Below are 22,155 nucleotides of genomic sequence, written 5' to 3' on the forward strand. Positions count from 1 at the left end.
CTTCCGTGTTCTCTACCTGCTCAATACCTCATTTTCTTTCCACATCATCTTGTGAAAAATAAACCTTCTTGCTGGCAGAGTGACTTCTGTATGGGACGTTTCCAGTTTGGGGTCACCTGGTGATAACCTGTAGCCCGATGGCTCTTCCTCTTTCTCGAGAGTAGTATACTAAGTTTGTATAGTGGTATATTAAGTTTGCTTCCCTCCAGTATTTAGGCTGTCATCTTTGGGAAGGATGAACCTTGCAAGCTTGAAGAGAGCAAGGGCTTGTCTACCCTTCCCGACTAATGGCACAGCCATCGTAACATTAATTCTTTTGAAGCGGTTTATCTGTCTTTGCTGCGTATCCGTCTTTACTCTGCATTTCTCTGGATGTTTGTTCTCCATTAGCTGCCACCTTTGACTCACATTCTGACAGCCATGCTCGTCTGTAGCAAACAGATAAACTGATGGGGAACATGACATTTATAAAAATGGGATCCATAACTGCTGCGTTCTTCAAGCTCTCCTACAAAATTGTTTCAGTAATTACAGCTCAAGCCTTCTCTGCCTCGTCATTTCTTTTACATGGCAATGTATACAATGATGTTCTTCGTTTTTGTGGCTCTATCAGTTGATGTTCCTTCCACTGCCTTTATTCGTCAAACTCCTCATAATTTTGCTCTGCACAGAGTTGGAAATGTCTTTTTTTGTTTCCTGCAAATGCCTGAGGTTTCTGCAGTACTGTTTGTTATTCTACTGACTTCACTTGTTCTTTCAGGCTGTTATATTTAAGACTGATGAGGCATTCATTCTCAGTCAAGAAGCTTTTTAAAAGTACACCGAGTTGTATAGATAAATTAATTACTACAATTAAATGCTTGTATATGTTTAGGAATGATTGTTGACTTTCCCCCCTAAGCACATTGTCTTTAATCAAAGACTGCAGAGGTGAAAATAATCAATTACTTGCTGCCTACTTCTACTAAAAATATCCTAATTTCTCAGACGGGTTAGCTGACTGACTGCAAGATAATTTACTGTGCGCAAAACAGGTAAGTAGAGAAGAGCCACAAACCCACACTGGAAAAGGAGGTCTATGGTAATTTCAGATAATGTTTCCTCAAATATAAAAAAAAAAAGAGCTCATAAAGTAAGAAATCCATAGGATTAAAGTTTGTTTACGCTCCTAGATTGCTAGCTGCTTTAATGCGTAGCAAGCACAGCTATGTCCCTGAATGTGACTACCACCACAACTCACAAGGCGCATCTCTCTGTAGCAGGCTTTTAAGTACAATTAGAATATCGGGGTATTTTAATAATAGCCTGAAAGGTAGAACTGTCTTAGGAGTTACTCTGTGCTACTGCTGCTAGGTTGCCTGAAACCAGTGTAGGAATTTCTGCTCTAATCTGTAGTGTGGACACGCCTTTAGTACGGAAAATACCATCTGCAAAGAATGTCAAAGAAAAAAAAAAAGTCTTTTTTATATAAATTTAGCACATAAATCACCCACTAAGTGGAGAACATAGATAATTAATGGCAGTTCTAATGAGACTGCTTGTGCCATTTTACATACGAGTTTTACCCTGTAACTGACCTTTTTTTAAAAGGTCAGCAGTTTCATAGAGGAGTAAACTTTAAATTTCAATACAGGTGTATCGAACAAAGACAAAACCAACAAGTCAGGGATGCGATAGGGGACATTTGCTTAAATATTATTACATCTGTAAATTCAATGATAAGATAAAATGTTGTGATACATCATTTATCTCTGAACTAAAGCTGTACCTGTACCCTCTGAGTGCAAAAAGAAGTTATAACAACTTCTAACTAAGCTGACAACTCCTACTGCTACCTCTTTTTTCCCTCTTTTTTTTTTTTTTTTTTTTGTTAAGAATTACTTGGCAGCATAATACAACTCTGTTATGTGACATTCCACTAGGGAGATGTAGTTAATGTATGTCACCTTTGCCTAGCTGATAAAAATGTATCTCAGGGTGCATGACAAAGGCTATAGAGGAAGGCTGCTGAAGGGAGCTGATGTGGTGCTGTAGTACCCTTGGAAGGGGAGTCCTAGTAACATACTGCAAAGACTGATGTCTGAAGTGATGAATATTCACTTTGGTCCCAGAACTGCTGTTTCTGAAGAGAACGTCAGGAAAGAAGATAGATGGCGGGAGAGGAGGAAAGTGAAAAGAAGGACAGGAAGAGCTGGAACCACAGAGTAGAAAAAGTGCCCTTCTGCATGGCCCACTCGCCTTGGTGAGTCGGGGAAGGAGCTGGCTCTCGGTAACCTGGCACGTCTGCACCGGGCAGGGAAGGAGGATGAGTTTGGATCGTGCAGGACAGCCTTGCTTCAGAGCTCGCACCTTGACAAGACGACTCTCCTGCTTTCTGCCTCGACCACAGCTGTGCACTGCCGGTGAGGAGATTTCTGCCTGCTGGGTCGCTGCCTGCCCTCTTAGTTGCAAGACCTACGGGTAACACTCTCAGCACACCTCCTCAGTTACACAGGATAATGCTCTCCGTCTGCTCGTGGGGTAGGACACAGACTGATGTGCTCATCTGTTCACAGAGTATGTGCTAACAGCTTGAGGCTTGTTAGATTTGAACCAAACAGTAGGAGGGGCAATTAGTGTCTTCAAATCTAGGTTTTGCTCCAACACGAGCTGTCTAATGTTTGCTGTCCTTAATTCTGAACTGTTATATTGTAACAGTAGTGTAAGGAAATATTGCCTTTTTGTTTTGTCTTTTTTGTTTGTTTGTTTGTTTTTTAATATCAGTAAGACTAACTAGACTAACTTATTTCAACAGATTCACATCATTTGTTTTTGTACTCAGAAAACATTCTGCAGTGGTGGACTGTACTGGAGAAACGAAGCTTAAACACACAATTACTAGTTAAAATTATTACCTCAATTTCACTGGAACAAATACATGATTCCACTAAGTTGTTTCATTGTTCCTGATAATACAATTAATCAGATTTTCACTGAATGTGTCACCCACAAGCCAAAATAATGCTTGATAATATCAAGCTTTGATATTATCTTTTGAGCCAAACCGACTCAGATAACTCCTGCTGCTAAGGAACTGGAAAAATCTCTTCTCGCTCTTTGTGTAAATCTAGTTAAAGGAGGTATGTAACAGTTGCATGCTAATTACTAGTTACAGCTTAACTATCAACATTACTTTAGAAGAACTTCTGTGTTTATTAAATTTAATGAAAAGCAGTTCTAAACTGAAGAGTTCCTCTACGTACTTGAACTTATCTTCTGGACGTATTGCCATTCCCAGGCAAGAAATGTAGAAAGGAGGATTAGATGAGACTTCTACATGGAGAGGTCTTCCCCTACAGTGGAGCCAGGCTGTTGCTGGAGTGAAGTCCTACACTTGTAAGCTCAGCTCAGGTTATCTAGGCACCTGGAAACCAGATTTTTACCTCTCTCTAAGAGTTTAAAGCACTTTTAAACTTTGTGATCTGGATGAGTTTGGATTAATCGAGAAAAAGGTAAGGTACATTACTTCTCAAGTTTCTCTTTCTCTTCATTGAGCAGATCATTAATTACTTTATCTGGGATTTCATTTTTGAGGGCTGTCTTCACATACTAAGAGCATTCACTGTGCCCTGTGGTTAACCCAAGCCTACAGTTTAAGAGCCTGATTCTCACCTCTCAGTCGAGGATGGCGTTCCATCGTCCTGTGAAGAGTTACTCAAACAGATTGACAAACCCAGTTATCTGCAATCAACTTTATTACACGAAATGTAGTTTTTCTGTCAGCGAGGCTGGCACTGTGTCTATTATACACTGAAGACTGGAAGCAGCCAATGGTGGGATAGGGTTGAGTGAGTGGGATAGCTGGATTTAGCATTAAAAGCTAATAATAGTTACAAAGATTTGGAAACGGTATAAGATTTCTGCTCCTCCTACTGTATAGCAGACTGCAAAAAGGGTCCCACAGGGGTAGAGCATGTTGGATCTCACAGTGGCATTGCAAAGTGCAGATATATTAGATAATTGGCTTCATAAAATAAAAAAATTTTTTTTTTTCTCAATAATTACGGCCGTGATACTGCCAGGTGCCAAGCATGTGATAGTTTCCCTGATGCTTCGGGTACCACTGTCGACAACACAGTAGCTCTTTGTAATACAGACCGTATCCTGTCTTCATTAACCGCTGGTAGATGCTCTTGGGTAAAGTTCTTGCAGTGACATTATAATGCAGAGCTTTTGTAGTTGTTAAAGTAAATTGTATTGAATAATAGATGACTTTATATATAGTTTCTTCATGCTGGTAAAAGGAAAGGAGGGTTTGGCTGTTTTGCATTGCCTAAGGGCGATGTTATTCAGTAGACTGAACTTTTTTTTTTTTTTTTTTCTCTGATTCAGCGAATAACAGCCCCACATGTGACAAGCAGCAGAGAGTAGTTTTCATTTCCCTTTAAACATATTTCACTAGGCAGGGACCTGTACTTTCTGTTTTCAAGTCAGTTATTCCTAAATTCCTACATTTAAGCACCCACAGCGTATATTACCGTCTTTATGAATTTATAACACAAACCCAACCTCCCCTAACCCCTCCAAACCGCCTTAAAAAAGAAAGAAGGGCAGACCTCCAGCAGGTGGCAGCCAACTCTAAAATATCTCGAAATTAGCCCTCTTCAGTGTATGAATAAAAAGACCTAGAGCACAGATGATGCAGAAATAAGCCAGCGGCGCTTTGAGAAGCAGTTTCACACACTTATTGTCCTACCTTTAGGTTCTGAATGTTATACCCTTTAGAATTTCTTCATAAAAGAGAGGGCAGCTTCCCTTGGCTTTAGGTGACAAAATTGCACTTCTTTAACCTATGACAGTCTAATATTGTTGCACTATCAGAAGAGCTATCATCTCTATTCTGAGGAAATAACAACTGGTATTTCCCCTGAAAAATGTTTAGGTTATAAGTTCAAAATAATGTTTTCCAACTTATTATTGTTCATTTAGATCAGATATGCACATTAATGCTTACTTCTCCACAACAGCACTAAAATAATCAAAAAACATTATTTTAAATACAAATATCCCTGAAAGCAATCGTACTTTATAAAAAGTAGTTGTGAAGCACAAGCAAGCATCCTTATATACATACAGAAGGAACACTTGTAGCAGGTCCAGTCTAAGCGAAGATGCTTTTTGCAGCGCATCCTGTAGTACAATGACTAATGAATGTTTTGCTGTTAATTTATTTGCGTTACTATAAAAAAAATATTTTTCAGTGGCGTTATCATAGGACGCAAAAATAAACTGGTTATTCAGTTCTGTAGTTAGTACTACATTATATCACATAAAAAGACAATCCATGTCAAAATATATTCATTTGGTGAATCCATTAATTAAAGTTAGGAAAAAGTTCTCTTTTGGTGGCCAAGATATGGCCGCTCTGTCATCAGAAGGGCTGAAATTTGCCCTCATACACGATGCTGATTGCCCAGTTCAGCCTACCAGGTAAAGGGCTGTTGTCATCGGCAAGAGAAGAGATTCCCAGTGGCTGAGGAAGAGCACATTCTCCAGCCTACTCTGGAAAGACTGCTGCTGGGTCTGGTCAAAAAGTAGCTTTCAACCTTCGCTATTTCTTGCCCTTGTCCATATTCCAACTTCAGCCTGCTAGGCAGGGCACTCGGGGACAGACCGAGTCAAAAGACGGCACGTAATAAGAGCCAGTTATGCAAGACCATGATTTGGGTATACTCGATGAGTGAAAGACCATATGCTTGAGCAGGCTCTGATTGCAAAATTCTAATTGATTTCTTTAGGAGACTCGCTGCCCTCCAGCTAGAGTGATGTTGGCATATCAGGGTGTGAATGCCACCGCTTAGCTAGCAAGGTGCATTGCATTTAGCGGCTGTTATCAGCCTCCCCTGCAGTGCTTAACTCAGAGTTTGAAGATTCCCCAGTGCATAGTCATACCCAAATCATTGGGCTTTATTCCCTTTCTAGTTCTTCAGCAACATTATTATATAAAACATAATTGAATCACTTCCCATTTTTCCCAAGGGGGGAGTTTCAAGAGGGGAGCATGTCAATCTCAGGTTTGCAAGCAGAATTAAATCTTGATGCTAGACTTAATCTGATTAATTTAATTTAACCCAGAATTAAATCTCAAAGTGGACCAAAGGTAGGAGCTGAAAGACTGTTATGGTTCTGGGTCTCCAGTGTGGTCAGCGTGAATGACTACCAGCTTTGGGGCAGTACAGCCCGTGCATCTTGTGATGAATAAGAGCAACTCAGGCTGTCCGGGGGCACCGCATGTGAACAATCAGAATTTCTGTTCTGAAAGAAAATTTGGTTTAACTTTTTATCTTTTAGAATGTGATGATTTTACCAGGACTTAAAAAATTTTTTGTCACTGCGGTTTTGCTGAACCCTTGCACTTGCAGCGGTGACCGAGGTAGCTTACATATCATCACCAGAATTTTTCAGTTTGCTTTATAATCACAACCACACTGAAAATCTTTCCATATCTTCCTGCAGTTCTTAGGCCATACAAATCTGACTTCTTCAGAAGATGCTTTTGGAGATGGGGGGCTGGGGGGTGCCGTTACCGGATCTCAGATAGCAATGTATGCCACAGCAATTGCAATCTGCTTCGCCCAATCGGCCCAGCTTTTGCTTACTCGTACTTAAAATGTCAGAAGACTTTAGGGCAACACCGCAAGCGCAGCACATAAGAGCAAAGGACAAGGAATCTGTGAACTCTGTCCTCTCCTGATAAGGCACCAGACTTTCTTACATGAATACTTAAAGATGACTTAAAAGACTTAAAAAACCTAAAATCTGAATAAATAAATGTGGGATTTATGTTAGCAATTAAAGATGATTTAGTATGCAATATTTTTACTGTTACTTTTCTTCTTATTTGCCAAGAACTTGTTAAAAGCTCTTTTTTTTTTTTTCCCTTTGGTAATAGTTGACAATGCTCCAACATAAGACACTAGTTCCTGAGTAGACTGCCGCCCCTAGGTAATCGTGAAGATGGAAGAAGCTACTGCACCTTTAAAACAAGCGTCGTTTAAAAATTTTCCCATTTGGGATCCTACCATTCCTCAGCAGTGCAGCTCACCTTTAAAACTGAGAAGTATCAAAATATTTTAGTTCTCTTCAACTAATTGAAATAATTCAAAGTCCCATGAGCTTTATTAATGAGCTTGTCTTTCTGTACCTGTGAAGCTCCACAGTGTGCATCTTTTCTGTAATATAGTTGAATCAGTTTGGTTTTTTTTCCCTTTGAATAACAAACTAGTTATTTTTCTATGATTTAGGGCACTCAAAGAGAAAGGTTAAATTTTTGAAGAAACTAATTTATCTTTTATTCAGTTTGCTTTTCACAAAACCACAAATGCATAGCTATGTGTGAGATATCTATCTGCTTCAGTGCATAGATATAATTGTGCAAACACTATAACATTGAACAGACTGTAAGAACATCAATTAATTTATTCTTTCCAATTGCCTGTGTGCATTGCATTATTTAGTCTAATTTTCTCTTTTTGACCCTCTTTTTTTTTTTTTTTTTTTTTTCTCACCCAGAATGCTTCTATGTGACTTCCAGTTCTCAAATTTAAGTGTGTCCAAAATCATTTACCCTTTGGAGCTGATATTTTTTCCCCACTATGCCACTGACATAGGCAAAAAAAAGCTTTATTAAAGGAAAGAAAAATTAAAAAATGAAATGATATTCAGGTAAAAAACGATACAAAGTTATGAAATTGAAGGCAGAAGATTATAACTCTAAGGATCAGTGCCTCTGCTTAAATAAAATAGTTAGAAAAATATAAAAAAAATGAATAAATATTTCATTAAAAAGTTCCCCTTTCTGTGGGTAAAATACAATACCACAGTCTAATAGGAAATTTTCTAATTCAATGTTAGGTTGCAGCGTGCATCCAGATTTTTTAAAAATGTGTAATTGATATCGGTGGACACATCCCTTAAAATACTGGTCATGGTATTGGTATTTCCAAATTAAAAGCACCACTGAAGGGAATCTCACATCAGAGGAAGAGGACTGTTGCAGTGAGAAAGCTTTCCTTAAAAATCTAAATAATTATTTAATATATGTTTTCCTTACTTTAAAATAAGGCTTCCGCCCTGCCCCGCCTTGTTTTGTCAGAGTTGGGTTGATGGTTGGACTAGATGATCAGAAAGGTCCCTTCCAACCTAGGCAATTCTGTGATTCTATAATTACCTCTCAGGACCAAGGAGAATAATAATTCATATCATTTTACAATATTTGAAGTTATCGCAATCATTTTACATATGGGAAGTCTTAAAACCCCATGTCCTTTCTTAGGGTTCCCTTTTCTGTTGAAAAGAATCAATTGAGAGAATTGCTCTTGGTACTGAATCTGATCTTTGCTATTTTTTACAGAATTTGTTCATTTTGTCAAGATCTTTTTTTTGTTTTTTTTTTTTTTTTTTAATTTTATTCTGTCCTCCAAAGAGCTTGCAAATATTCCTACCTTGGTATCACCATTAAATTTTATAAGTGTACTCTCCATTCTGTGATCCAGGTTGTTAACACTCATCTTATGAACATGTCATGTGGAACAGTGTCAAAAGCCTTATTGATGTCAAGGTATAACATAACCTCGGAGTCCCTTTTAGCCGCTAGGTCAGATGCCTTGTCAAAGAAAGAAATTAGAGTAGTTTGACATGATTCCTTCTTGATAGATCCACACTACTTTTTAACGTTGTCTCACTGTTTGCTAGATACTTACAAATGTGTGTTTTATGATCTCGTGTAGTGTTCCTCCAAAAATGAAGCTGGGCTGGCTGGAACAGATTTGTCCAGCTCATCCTCCTCTGACAACACCTGCTCTTCAGAGAAAGCTGCTGTATTTACCTGCCTCCTTCCACATTTTTCTGTACTGCTAATGGTAAATGTCTTAAGCACAGCAGAGCTAAACAGTTGTAATGAGTTTCCCTGGTAATACCAGGTGAATCCATCAGACCTTCTGAAGTTAAGCATCCCTTATTTATCTAAATATTCTCCAACCTCCCGTTTCCTTTTCTTGATCCACACCTCTATTTTGAAACTTTCTGTTTTGAAAATCTATCATTTTAATAACGAATAATTTTTATGAAAAGAGGAAAAGATATTGACTATTTCACTCTTCTCTATTTCATAAACCCGTTATTTACACTTTTGTCTGCCTAAGCACAGGACTGATACATTTATTTTCTGATGCCTTTCCAATGTGCCAGGAATATTTCAAGAAGTTTTGGTCTGCTCTGTTCTACCACTCTGTGTAACTTTCAGAACAAATAACTATTATTACCATGTGAAACACTCTGGAAGTTTTAGTTGCTTTCAAATATGCTCATCTACATTCCCCTTATAGGAGGCTGGACAGTAAATCCTTACTACGTTACCCTTTTCTCTTTTACTCTTTCATAGACACAACGGAATTTTCTTCCACTTATTCCTTCCCCTGAATTCCAGCCCAGACTCTAATTGTACACTGTGAATGGATTTCTATTAAACCAAATTATTGAATCAGAATGTGTATTCCACGAACGCAGCCACATTGCTCATAGGAAAAAAGTTTATAAAGGATTATGTCTTGCTTATTCTAGGCTTTGAGAAGAGGCTAGATAATGTACCAAATGATATGAGGAGGAGTTAGTCAGACACGGTAAAGCAGGGAAGAGTCAAAAGAAAACACCGATCTCTCCGAGGCAGAGGAAGGAAGGATGGAAGGAAAAAAATCCATGTAAGAGAGTTAACATCACAGATCTAGGGTTTCTTAAACTGTATGATTATGAATATATAAATCAAGCTCCAAATATTATGGTAATTTATTTTCCTACGGTTTGGTTATAATGACGGATATAATCAGCACATTACATATTTATCAGTCTTTTTGGCATGCAAATATTACTTGCACCAAAGAATCATGCCTTTATTATAATTTTTAAGAAGACTAAGAAATTTGGAAGTGGGAAAAAAACCCACAAAAACATATATTTGGTCGATACTACTCCAGTCTTCAAATTTAATTCATGAAACATTGAAACATGTGCATGTTTTGCCTTTGATTTGTAGTAGGGACTTATATAGTGGTCCCATGGTATTATACCTCATGGAAAACATGTTTTTATATTAGAAAACAGCATGATACTCCTGTGATTTAGTTCTACACTGGCAAAGGGGGATTATTTACCATTTCTGAGTGACCTTTATCTATCTGCCAAGTTACAGCTGTGTGGTTGTAATAATCCCCACAAGAGTTTTTCCTCTCTGAAAGTTGTTAGCCATGCTGGGAGTCCAAACTTAATAGGACCTTCAAAGAATAGCTAACAAAAAGCTTTCCTATGCATCTTGCTAGAGTATAGTATGAATCTGACCTGCAGTGGACCATGGGTAGTCCATAACTTCTTTGCGGAGACATAGGTGGACAATTTATACCTCTTTCCCTCCTATTTCTACATTTGGGGTTGACAACCAAGATGTATCTGACACTTGCTCCACGGGCTCCTTCTCGCTCCATTCATTGGAGGGTTTGCCCTATCCCCACGTTCTTCTCACTTTTTATATGGTCTCTTTGGTGGCTGCTTCCCTAACAAAGAATAGCCACACTGCGTCGTGAATGGAGTTGCAATTTTCTGAAAAAGCACCTCCAGAAAACAACTTCACAGTGCAACGGTATGAAACGTAAGATGTTCTTTTGTCATAGTAGTCTCCACAGCCCAGGATTAAATATCACAGCTCTGTTATGCAATATCTAAAGAGGTTCAGGGCATCAGAATGGTCTTAATACTGATCAAAAAATGCTTCAAGCAATTAAACAAAACAATATTAGCATCTTACAACTCTGTTTTTGTGAAGACTACAGCCTGGATTTTGTGCTGAGGCTTCCAAGCTTAGCTATTGAAACACCAAAAATACCCAAAACTCATCCCTTTCCAGGTATTATGTTGGAGACACTAATCTTCACTTTATTTAAAGAACTAAAATATTCAGTGAAATTTCTAGATGATCTATATTTGAAGCTATTGTAAAGCTTTTGTACACTATTGTAACAGGAGCATTATTATATCTTTATGAAATGTGGAAATCACTCGTAACTGCTATGAATTTTTTAGGGACCTTCAAGCAGAACACTCTTCAATTCCTTTTTCGACAGTACTTTCACTCTTCTGCAGGCCAGGGCAAAATGGAGAACAACCTAATGTTGAGAGAATATGTCTATATTTATACTAGCATATAGTGTAGCATGACTGGAGAAGACCACTAGATTGGAGCAGCTGGGCTTGGAAGCCTTGCAGCCAATCTGTATGCTGTTTGTGGACTTGGGATTAGCTTCAGTTGGGTCCCCTGAGCCAAATGTCCTCCCCATACACATGGTGCGAAGCCGATCGGTCACCAGTTCAACACTTCATGCAGTCCCTGGGGATCATATTTGGTGCATGCCCGTTGTGGAGCTAAGGTCTAGTTTCCTCAGAAAGGAGCCTAACTAGTGGGTACCAAAACCATTGTGTCAACACAGCCAGTGCACAGTAACTGAGGATGCCAAACCTGGACTACTCAGAACTGAAAAGATAAGATAGATACAGCTAAAGTTGACTGGAATAACAGTTCAAAAGTAACCTACTACTAGATTTTACTGGCATTTGAGAAGGCACGCCAGATCTGACAGTTCTAACAATGCTGGATGTTTAAAATCTGTGCAAAACAAGGCTCCAAAAAATGATAGCATCAAAATATACTGACAAGGAATACCACTGCCTTACACAAATCAGAATTTCTGTATGAGGTCTGAAAATATTGTCGTAAGTTTTTGTCTTCCTCAGAGGCATGGCAAAAGGAATAGACAGAATCATATTGATCTGACAACATATTATTAACTACCTGCAATGAGCAATGTATGCTTTATATTTTATTTTATTGGTTATTTCCTATCAGAACCCCAACTATAAAAAACTTAATCAGGTTTTCTTTTTTTTCTGATTTTGAAATCAGATAGGGACATTTGCTTGTTTGAATGATTAAACGAAAAGAACAGATGTGCAAAGATAGATTCTAAGCAAAGGTGAGGGAAAGGCAAAGGAGGACTGTGATCTTAATACTCACAGGCAGCCATGGAGGAGTCTAGCACTGGATCGTAAGGAACATTAAGCAGCCAGCTTTTGACAGGCTGTCTTAATGTACTGATCTAGTCTTACCAGACATGGGAGCATTTCAGTAAACCTCATGGTTAAGGCTAGGGGAAAACTGTCTGCTCAATCGCTGTTGCACAGTCACTGCATTTTGCAGAATTACAGGACATTCAAAGGACATAGGTTTCTATCTAATCTGTAGCTGATAAAGACAAAATTCCCCAGGCTTCTACAGATACACTACTCATCTAAGCTGGCAAAGCCAACTAGCAGTGCTTGTGAATGCACTATCGAAATCTTTGACAAAGACTTTCATTTTATTGGGAGTTTAGTTATGTGGTTTTGAAGAGGAATCTATATTAGATATTCTAACTGTAGCCGTTAGAGGGAGCTGATTTATGACACATTTAGAGTATATGAATGCATTAATATGAATACAATATTTAGGGGTAGCATGATCAAAAGTGTTAATGTTACTGTTAGAATTAGTATTACAATTAAAATTAAAGGTACTGAGATTTCTTTATCCAAAAAAAAAAAAAAAGGTTATTTTGGCAAACACACAAAAATGTTTTAAATGAAAGAACTTGAGAGAGCAAAAGAGTCCTTAAAAGCACAGCAAATGGGAGTTTTCAAATACGAGGTTGTGCACAATAAAAGCTGGGACAGACCAAATCATATTTCATACTCATGAAATACGAGACTGATACTCAGCGGCAGCCACGTCTGCCTTCGAATTTGAAAAAGTCTTAGCAAAATAGGATGGCAAGTTTAATATGTTTGCCTTGTCTGATCCCCTGTCTATCATGGGAAATTTAAACAACTAAATAAAGAGATTAAGAATATTGTTGTCTAAGTGTGTGTAAAACCAATTTTAATAAATAGATAGGAGTTGTTAATTTCTGTATACAACAAGGAATTAAAAAAACATTGGAAATTAAAATGTCAGATTGTGTATACAGTAGCTATTATCCAGAAATGGAGATCAAGGACTAGTCAAGTTAATGGTGATATCTCACAAATATTGTATTAGAAGTTATCACGGATAGCGGTGGCTCAAGATTTTTTATTTTATTCGTTGAATAAAAAATGGAATGGAGTTGTTATTACTGAGGTCCATTACGAATTACATTCTATTGCCTAGGTAATAATTCTTCATTGAATTCTAACGTATTGAATGCAAAAAATATAAAGGAAGTCCATTATCCCACTTCTGATATTTATTTTTTATATCTAGATTTTATGTATCTATAGCTTTATTATTTTATTTACAAATAGTATCTATAGTATATGCTATATGTATATGTACACTATATAAATAGAGAATTTATGCAAATTTTTAATATATAAATATTGAATATAGCGTATATTTAGGGGTGTCTATATACACACACGCACACAGACACACCCATTATATATACTCCTGGCAGAAGAAATTGGAAGGAAACAATACTTGTAGGGCTGGGCTAGGCAGATATGTTCCTTTCTATTGGACCTACTTACAAATGATGTGGTTTGCAGATTTAAAATAAAGAAAACAAAAATAGAGAGCAAAATTTAAAGGAAAAGGAAATGAAGGCTAAGACAAGGTTTTAAGAATGGAAAACCAAGTGTAAAAGAAAGGAAAATATGAAAACATTTACACACAAAAAGAGGCATTTCAAAAAATATGATTCAAAATAAACAAACAGATCAAGAAGCAGATTGAAAGAAAAGTGATTGATACTTATTGAGTCCTTCATCATGAGCTTAATGAAACACCTAGCTGTCATATGGAAAAGAATAAGTCACCCTTATAAAAGGGGAGAGGAATGTATCAAATTTTAAGAGACGGAACTGAAGGAAGGAACTTTGAAAATGAGAACTCTGCAAACAAGGTCAGAGGGAAAAGCAAGCAAAGCAGGAAGTGGAGAACTGTTGGGGACCTTTGCCCATGTGAGACAGTAAAACTGTAGTGGTGAATGGCAGAAAGAGGGAGCGAGGACCAAAAAAAAGAGGGAGTAATAGTGGGGAAAAAGCTATTCTCCATCTCCTTCTTATGATGTTTCTCCAATTTCTATTTATATAATGTTTACAGTACATATACTCTTGATGCTAAATTATTCATTTAAGGTTCTTGAAAAGGTTCCTGGTTGTAGAGTAATTTAACACCTTTTAATTGTTTACCAACAGAAATCTGGCGGTGTCCAACCAGCTGGATATTACTGTCTCTGAGGGGTTTTCATGTTCATGACATCATTTATGGAGCACCTGCACTCTCCACACGTACATACCCCAGAGCACCCAAGGTTTTAGAATCTCTTTCCCATTCAAGAGTAATAAGCGCAGATGCCTCTAGATGCTGTGGTGGAAGATTTGCTCATTTCATTGACCAGATGGAAACAGAAATTTTTGTTTGGAGTTGAGAGGAGAAAGACACTTTGCCATTTGTTCTCCTTTTGCTCAGATTGAAATGCTGAACTGCTCAGGTTTGTGGGATGAGGGTGAAGGAACCTCCAAGCAGCCAACAGCTACTTCTCTCAATGGGTGTGAGATCCTCAAGCTGAGATCAGGATCCGCCTCCCTGAACTTTCCTGGCAGCCAGCAGTCGCTCTTCCCATACGAAGACTTCACTAAGAGCACAGCTGAAGTAAGGTCCATCTGGATACCGAAGTGACAGGAAAGAGAGTCAAGAAAAGGAGAAAAAAAAAAGTGTGTGATGGAGAATAGGTAACTCTGAAGACATCTGGTGTGGATAGGCAAACATACTAAAAGGCAAAATAGTGAGGTACAAGGAGCTACAGTGAACAGAAAAAGCAGATTCCTTAAAGTATATAGAAGTAACTAAAACAACAGCAAAAAATCCCATGTAATTTAATTTACTAATATGGAACCAAAACCTGATTCCCAATTAGTACGTGAAACAAATTCAGAGGGTTTTTTTCTAGTCTTCTGGAGCTCATTCAGTATTATGCACATTGAATGAATATGAATGGATGACTGGAAGGCAAAACTCACCTTTACTGGACCTGTCTTATCTACAAGTTGTAGAGATAATTTAGAAGTTTGTCTCTAGCTTGAAAATCACATAATTGCAGAACTTTTCAGAAGAATTTCCTCAAGAATAGTCTAATATTTTTAAACCTCCCTGTACCATCTCCAGTTTTGTTAGGAAGTTATTTACATTTCTGACTAAAAATAAAGGTCTGCAAGTTTTAGTCTTCAGGTATCCATGTTCAGATTTGTAAATTTAGATGGGGATAGAGGGGGACAAAAGCTAAATATGGCCCAGATAGTATATGTTCACCTCACTTAAAAATTTGTTGTTCCTTTCAAATCAGTAGAAAGAATAACTAACTCATTTGTGTATGTTGTGCAACTTAGCAGGGCAGGCACAGGGAGGTTAAGAGACACGATGAAGATAAAGCAAGTACCGTCAGAAAAACACAGGAGAATAAGGACACAGTCATTCCTACATGTAGCCCAGGATCATGTCAGCAACAGTAGCTAGTTGTAAATGACTAAAAATGAATAAAAGTAGGACTAGCATACCAACAACATCCTTCCCTTTTATGCTATAAATGCTTAATTTCTTAGAACTCATCAGAAAGACACCACCTCAAAAGCCTTCATACATCTGATAGACTATAACATCAGTCCTTTATCCTGATAACACTCCTCCAAAGAACTCCAAGATGTTTGCAAGGCAGAACTTCACTAAAGCTGTTCTGAGACTTTCTAAGTATATCACATTCATCTGGCTGTCAGCTAATTCAACGTTTTAAGATGATTTTTACTCTTTAGCCTGGTGTGGATTGTAAAGCCTTAAGTTTTGTGGTCTCCAGGTCCCCCTTGAAACTCTTGTATTTGTGCCTTTCATACCATCTTTCAAGTTTCAGTTACCAAAAAGACTTTCAAAGTAGATGTTACAAACCCTTTATAGTAATTTTGCTATTTCATTCCTCAGTTCATTTACTTGAATGAATTCCATATCTTCCTGGTGATTTCTAATTCTTCATTATGTCAATAAATTCTATAATCTGTTTTACAGTCACTTCAATTTCAGATAAATCCTTCACCAAGTCCCTCATAAAAAATAGGTTTCAGCATTAGGATCTTCCTAGTTTTTGTTACTATGAGCAAACTACAAAGGTAGAGGGTAAGAGAAATTGAAACAGCCACGCGGGATGTTATCAGATAATTTAGTTTCATCCATTTGAGAAGGTCACTATGTAGTTACCACATGAAAATGCAGATCAAGTGAAGCCATGCTCAGCTCAATGCAAAGTAAAATTCATCAGCTTAAGCCAAGGTTCAGTGGTCCCTGGCTCCTGAGGGCAATGTAATTGAAACACTTGCAAAGAAAAATATTTTTTGTGTATCTTTTTCTGTATTTGGTGATCACCTTGACCTAAATATTAAATATCTGTTATTTTCTTTCATGGAAATAAATCAGAATGTACTCTTTTTATTCTGGAATGCAAAAGTATATTTCGAGAATTTCCATCAGTAAGTAAATTTCGGCTCCTTAGCCAAATATTTTACTATCATTTTCTACCTCTTTTTCTAACTCTAACGTTATTTCAACTTTATATGCGTGTTTTACGGCACACAGTTGTCTTTATCTTACTTTATGTCTCTACTTCAGTGAACAAACTGGTCATAATACTCAGGCTTGTTGCATAGTGCTTGTCCTCTCTATCCATCTCAAAATGTTTTCTTTCAGAAGTGCCATTTGTCTTTGGTTGAACTCCCTCTGATGACACCTTACTGCTGACCCTGTGGATTCCTCTTTGGTGTTGTGATGTATTTCAAACACTCTCAGAACCTAGGTATTATAAATTTACTCTTGTCAGTTCTACTTTCAATTCCTTTAAAGAAAAACATCTAGCATGTTTCTTAGGATACAGCATTTCTTTCAAAGTCATACAGAATATCTTTTACCTCTGCTTTGTCCGTGCTGTCTTCTTTTTGATTCATTGTCTTATTCCTCCCTTCCCACTTTTCTAGTTGGAAAGACGATAGCTCCCTCTTTGATGAGGTCAGGCCATGGTCATCCCTTTCTTGTCCTTGACTCGTTTCTCTTGATAAAAATCTTTGAACTTAAAGGTTTTTCTTCAGGGAAACCTCCCATTTTCCATGGGTGCCTGTGCTCACAGCCCGCTCCTGCCTCCAAACGGTGACAGCTGGTAGAGTCTCTGGGACCTCCTCCTTCTTCTGCTCTTCGGGTATGAGGTTTTTCCACACACGGGACAACTGCTAGGTGGTAATTCAAGCAGAAGCAGGAAGAGGAAGAGACTGCAGGATGTGCTGGGATTGAGGCTTGTATTGGTGACTTAGAAATTAAGTGAAAATATCAGCACTTGTCGGAGTGTCATGAGACTTAGTATATTATCTTTAACATTTTTTTCCCCCTTCAGAATTCTTTTTCTCATATCATAACCATTTTGTAATAAATTTTTAATTGTTATAATTTTTTTTTATTTTTATCTATTTTTAACCTGACTTAAAACCTAGAACATAATTACCTTTTCTATGGAAGACATGAGAACCTATGCAAACCTGCTGGTGGAAAAAAGTTACAATCCATATTCAATCTATGTACCTCTTAACATACTGTTCTTTTTTCTCTGTTTAATGCTACATGTATTTATATAGCCTGATTCTTTGATTTAACTTTACATTGATGGCTTACTTTTATTTGAAAAGGGGTGGGGAGTTCTGCTTTGCATTTTGGTTGTTTTGTTATTATTTTACCTTTCTATCTGCAATCAGTCAAGTGAAAGGACGAGACAAAAATGAAAACTGAAAATTAGCAAAGTTTTAAGAACGGTTTTAGCAGCCCACACCAAACTTTCTTTGACCTCAAGACCAATCCTAGTACAATAGAGAAAGGTATATATCATTTAGAATTTAGAAAAAATGAAGGAAACAGTTTTCATAGGCAGCAAGCTATTGAATTTAAGTCATGAAGTATAGAGAATTGGCTCTCAAATAAGGTCCATGGCTCAAAGACAGACGTTTAAAGGGAGGAATGCGTTTAACTGCTGACAAGAGGACTGAAAGGAGATCTACTTACAGCATATCACTTCAGAGGAAAAAAGAACAGCCTAAACTAAGTACTCTCTGGCTTCTGTTTCTAAGGAACAAGAACAAATTGCTGAAATCTGAAGCTGGACAAATTCAGGGACTTTTTTTCAGCAAAAGGTAGGAATGTTTCTACTATTAGAACAAGCTTCCAATAAATTTGGTTTCTTCATCTCTTCTGCTTGGCTGCTCTTCTGAAAGATCATTTCGGTGAAGTACAAACAAATTCTTGGGCTCTAAAATATCTTGTGAAATTTAAACAGCCTAAGATACACAAATCCAGACTGGTTGATCTAATGAACACTTCCAGTCTTAATCTCTCTGCACCTGTGATTGTAATATTGGAACTAAAATGTGGCAGGCGAGAGGGAAAGATGTAAAACAGCCTGCCTTCCTACTTAGCTGGCCTTGAAGCTTAACCGTGGGGAAAATCCTGCTGGCTCCCTTTAGGCCACGGGCCCGTGTAAGAATGTAGTCAGGGCATGGTTGTGGGCACAGCATGAAAGGGAAACGATTTGGCGCAGGGGAGGTTGTGGAAAGTCTTGCCCACACCTCCCCTCTCCGTTACACAGCACCTGATCTTCTTCCCACCTCCTGGCATTGGATTCCCAGTTTTGGGGCTGACATCCTGCTTTCTAGTATAATTGCTTTGTTTCCCTGATGAATTTTAGAACTGCTTACACTTCAAGCAAGGTTTCCTTGTCTTAACGACTTTGTTCTTCCTTTGCCAAGTCAGCCCTGCTTGATAAGTCAAATGAGACAAAACAGGCTTTCCTTCTTCTCTTTCCCAGCAGATCGGTTTCTCTCCCTTTTCTTTCCTTCTTTTCCTGCATGTGGGATTAAACCACTTTTGGTGCAGAGCAGTGTGACACATGACACAGAGCCTGTGAAAACTGCAACCATCCAGACGCTCGTGGTTGCAGTAGGAACTTCAGTTTAAGTCACCCAGGAATTATACGGGATCCAGCACAACTACTTTGCATAATAAAACCAGCACAAAAGTAACTCTCAGGAGCTACTCCATTTCACAGCAGAAATTGAAAAGCATATTAAGCCAGCTGTACTGTACAAAATCTAAAGCAAGGGCTCTAACAGAAACTAGGGTACAAACAGCCTCTCACACTTAGTGCATTTGAAGGAAAAATAGGAATATTGCATGCTGAGCCCTAAAATGTGAGACGGTTCTCTGATATCACCACCTCAAAGTTTGTTGAACCACTCATGTTGAACCACTTTCGCTATTACTAAAAACCTTTTGAACTGATTCTTAGTTTTGCAATCTCATTTCATACAGAAAGCCTCTTTGTAGTAACATTCAAAAGCCATTGACAGAAGTTTCAGAAGAAGTTTAGCAAGCATAAAAATTGTAGTGCCTTTATTGTCATCTGAGACACGAGGTTAGTTTTTCATATGACTAGGTGAACCGTAATAATTTTTAGTTTAAAATGTATTCCTTTTACTCATACATTGATTTTACCAAACATTTAGTGTAGCATAGCTTTTGGAGTTAGGTTTTTTTTTTTTCTTCCAGTCCATCCCCTTTTTCAACTCCCTCTGCATAACAGAATTTCAAAGAAATTTTTTGAACCTTTTTACATACCATTTTTACATACCATAAAATCTGTTTCCATATTGATCATTTAATCCCCCTAGGAAACTGTTTGCTGCTTGCACCTGAGGTTAGACAGTCATGACTCCTTGTCATGACTGATGACTACAGATGACTCCTTGTCATCTGTAATTTTTAAAATGCCTATATTTCTCAATGGTTACACTTAATATCAGATATTATTTTATCTTGTTCAGTACGCCATAAATCTACTGAAAGGTTTCTCTTTGAATTAGAATTGGACTTTCTTATATATAAGTGAAAAGAAAGAACAGTATGGAAATAAAAGAATGAGAGGAAAATACCACACCATGGTATTTTTCAGATTGCTCTGACCTCGATCCTCATGTGCGTTCCACAAAATTCCATCTCCCGTTACAAATGAGACCTCTCTCATAGTGCAGGACAGCAGAAGGATGCAAAGCTTCCATAACAATCTTCGTAAAATTTCTTCTTGGAAGGCACTCCCAAATGTAGTGCAGAAGTTGTCACAGGTGTCCTGTGGGAATACAAAAGCCAGTTATGATGTGATTAGTCACGTAACCTTGCAAGCATGCACTGTGGTACACAGCAATGTGTGACCGCATGTTTGTATTGTATTCTGAGTATTGCCATGCAGCAGTCTTCACAAAGGGAAAATGATTCTACAGACTAAGGTATCTCTACCATACAGAGAAAACACTGTAGAAAATAAATCATTAAATGGACTTCATTGCTCTATGCACAAATGCAGTCCTCTTCCACATTTTTGTTTGGTTTGCAGATGGGTATGGATACCTGATACTCAAGTCTTGGATGTTTCTACGGCTGTTACAATGTGGGGATCTTGGTCATAAGGTGTTCGTCTTATTCGAAACATCTGATTTAATTGTCAACTGATATGTCATCTATTTGAATGATTAACATAGCTTGAGAGAAAGGGGAGCACTCTTACCTGTCTTATTTCATATCAATTGTCACATAGAGCTTCACATGCGTCTGGCAGCAGGATGAAGTACCATCAGTAATAAACTGTTGGCTGATACAGTTCTTCAAAATGGCAGTGAGTGCTGATCGAGGCTTGAAGACCCTTGTTCCCTCTTATTAGTCTTTTCAGAGATGTAAGACCATTGCCAAGTTGCCTCTTGGTTTTATTTTAAGATTTAAGGTTTGATTTAACAGCATGTGAATCAAATCACAATTTGACCTGATTTCACTTCCACATGATTTCTGGATATGTTTTTCAATTCTGAACTGACTAACAAGAGCTCCACAGATGAAGCAGACAGGCTGAAGTGAGGACTTCTCATCTCTTCAGAAGACTTAACTCCTAGTTTCCAAAATCTCAAAATAAGAGGCTTCCAGCATTTGGTTGCCTTTAAAAAACAAGATAGCACCATTGTGAAATACAACTTTAAATCACTGTAATTTTTCTTGTAGCCTCAGCTTGTCAGATCTGCTGATAAATTTCTGTTACATTTCCTTTGGGACTCCAGCACTCTAAGTACATACTTGCAGAAGTGTTAAACGCTGCTGCTCTGACTAGGGAATATTCAGATCTGCAGATTTTTCTTGATAGAACCATGATTGTAGCCCTGTGTGAACTTGTACTATTTCAAATGTATGTCAGTATTTTTAAGACAGAAAATAAGTCCCAAACTTGCTGCCATATCTGTGTGGGGCCTCTCAGAAAAGGGCTGTTCTCCCCCAAGACACCTCCTTACTCACCCAGGCACAGTTCCTCCCTAGATCACATTTTATGTCCTATAATGAGCTCACATCTCCGTATTTGAGCATTGCCTTTAAACTATTCTTTCACAGGCTATTTTTAACAACAAATGGCTGCCGAGTGTGATTCTTCCCCACTTTGGCCGCCATTCATGGGGACCACTCTCCAGTGTTTAAAATTATGTATGAACTTTAAATGCAATACATTCTTTTTATTTTAAAATCACAGAATAAAATCATAGAATAGTTTGGTTTAGAAGGGGCCTTTAAAGTCCAACCTCCCCTGCAATAGGCAGGAACATCTTCAACTAGATCAAGTTGCTCAGAGCCCCGTCCAACCTGACTTTGAATATTTCCAGGGAAGGGGCACCTACCACCTCTCTGGGCAACCTGTTCCAATGTTTCAGCATCCTCATAGTAAAAAATTTGTGTGTCCCCAGAGCCTTCTCTTCTCCAGGCTGAACAACCCCAACTCTCAGCCTGTCCTCATAGGAGAGATGCTCCAGCCCTCTGACCACTTTTGTGGCCCTCGTCTACACCTGCTCCAACTGGTTCATGGCTTCCCTGTGCTGATGGGTCCAGAGTTGGACACAACGCTCCAAGCAGAATCTCGTGAGAGCAGAGTAGAGGGGCAGAATCCCCTCCCTTGA

The sequence above is a fragment of the Chroicocephalus ridibundus genome, chromosome 5 (genome assembly GCF_963924245.1).
Source record: "Chroicocephalus ridibundus chromosome 5, bChrRid1.1, whole genome shotgun sequence".
NCBI classification, from domain to species: domain Eukaryota; kingdom Metazoa; phylum Chordata; class Aves; order Charadriiformes; family Laridae; genus Chroicocephalus; species Chroicocephalus ridibundus.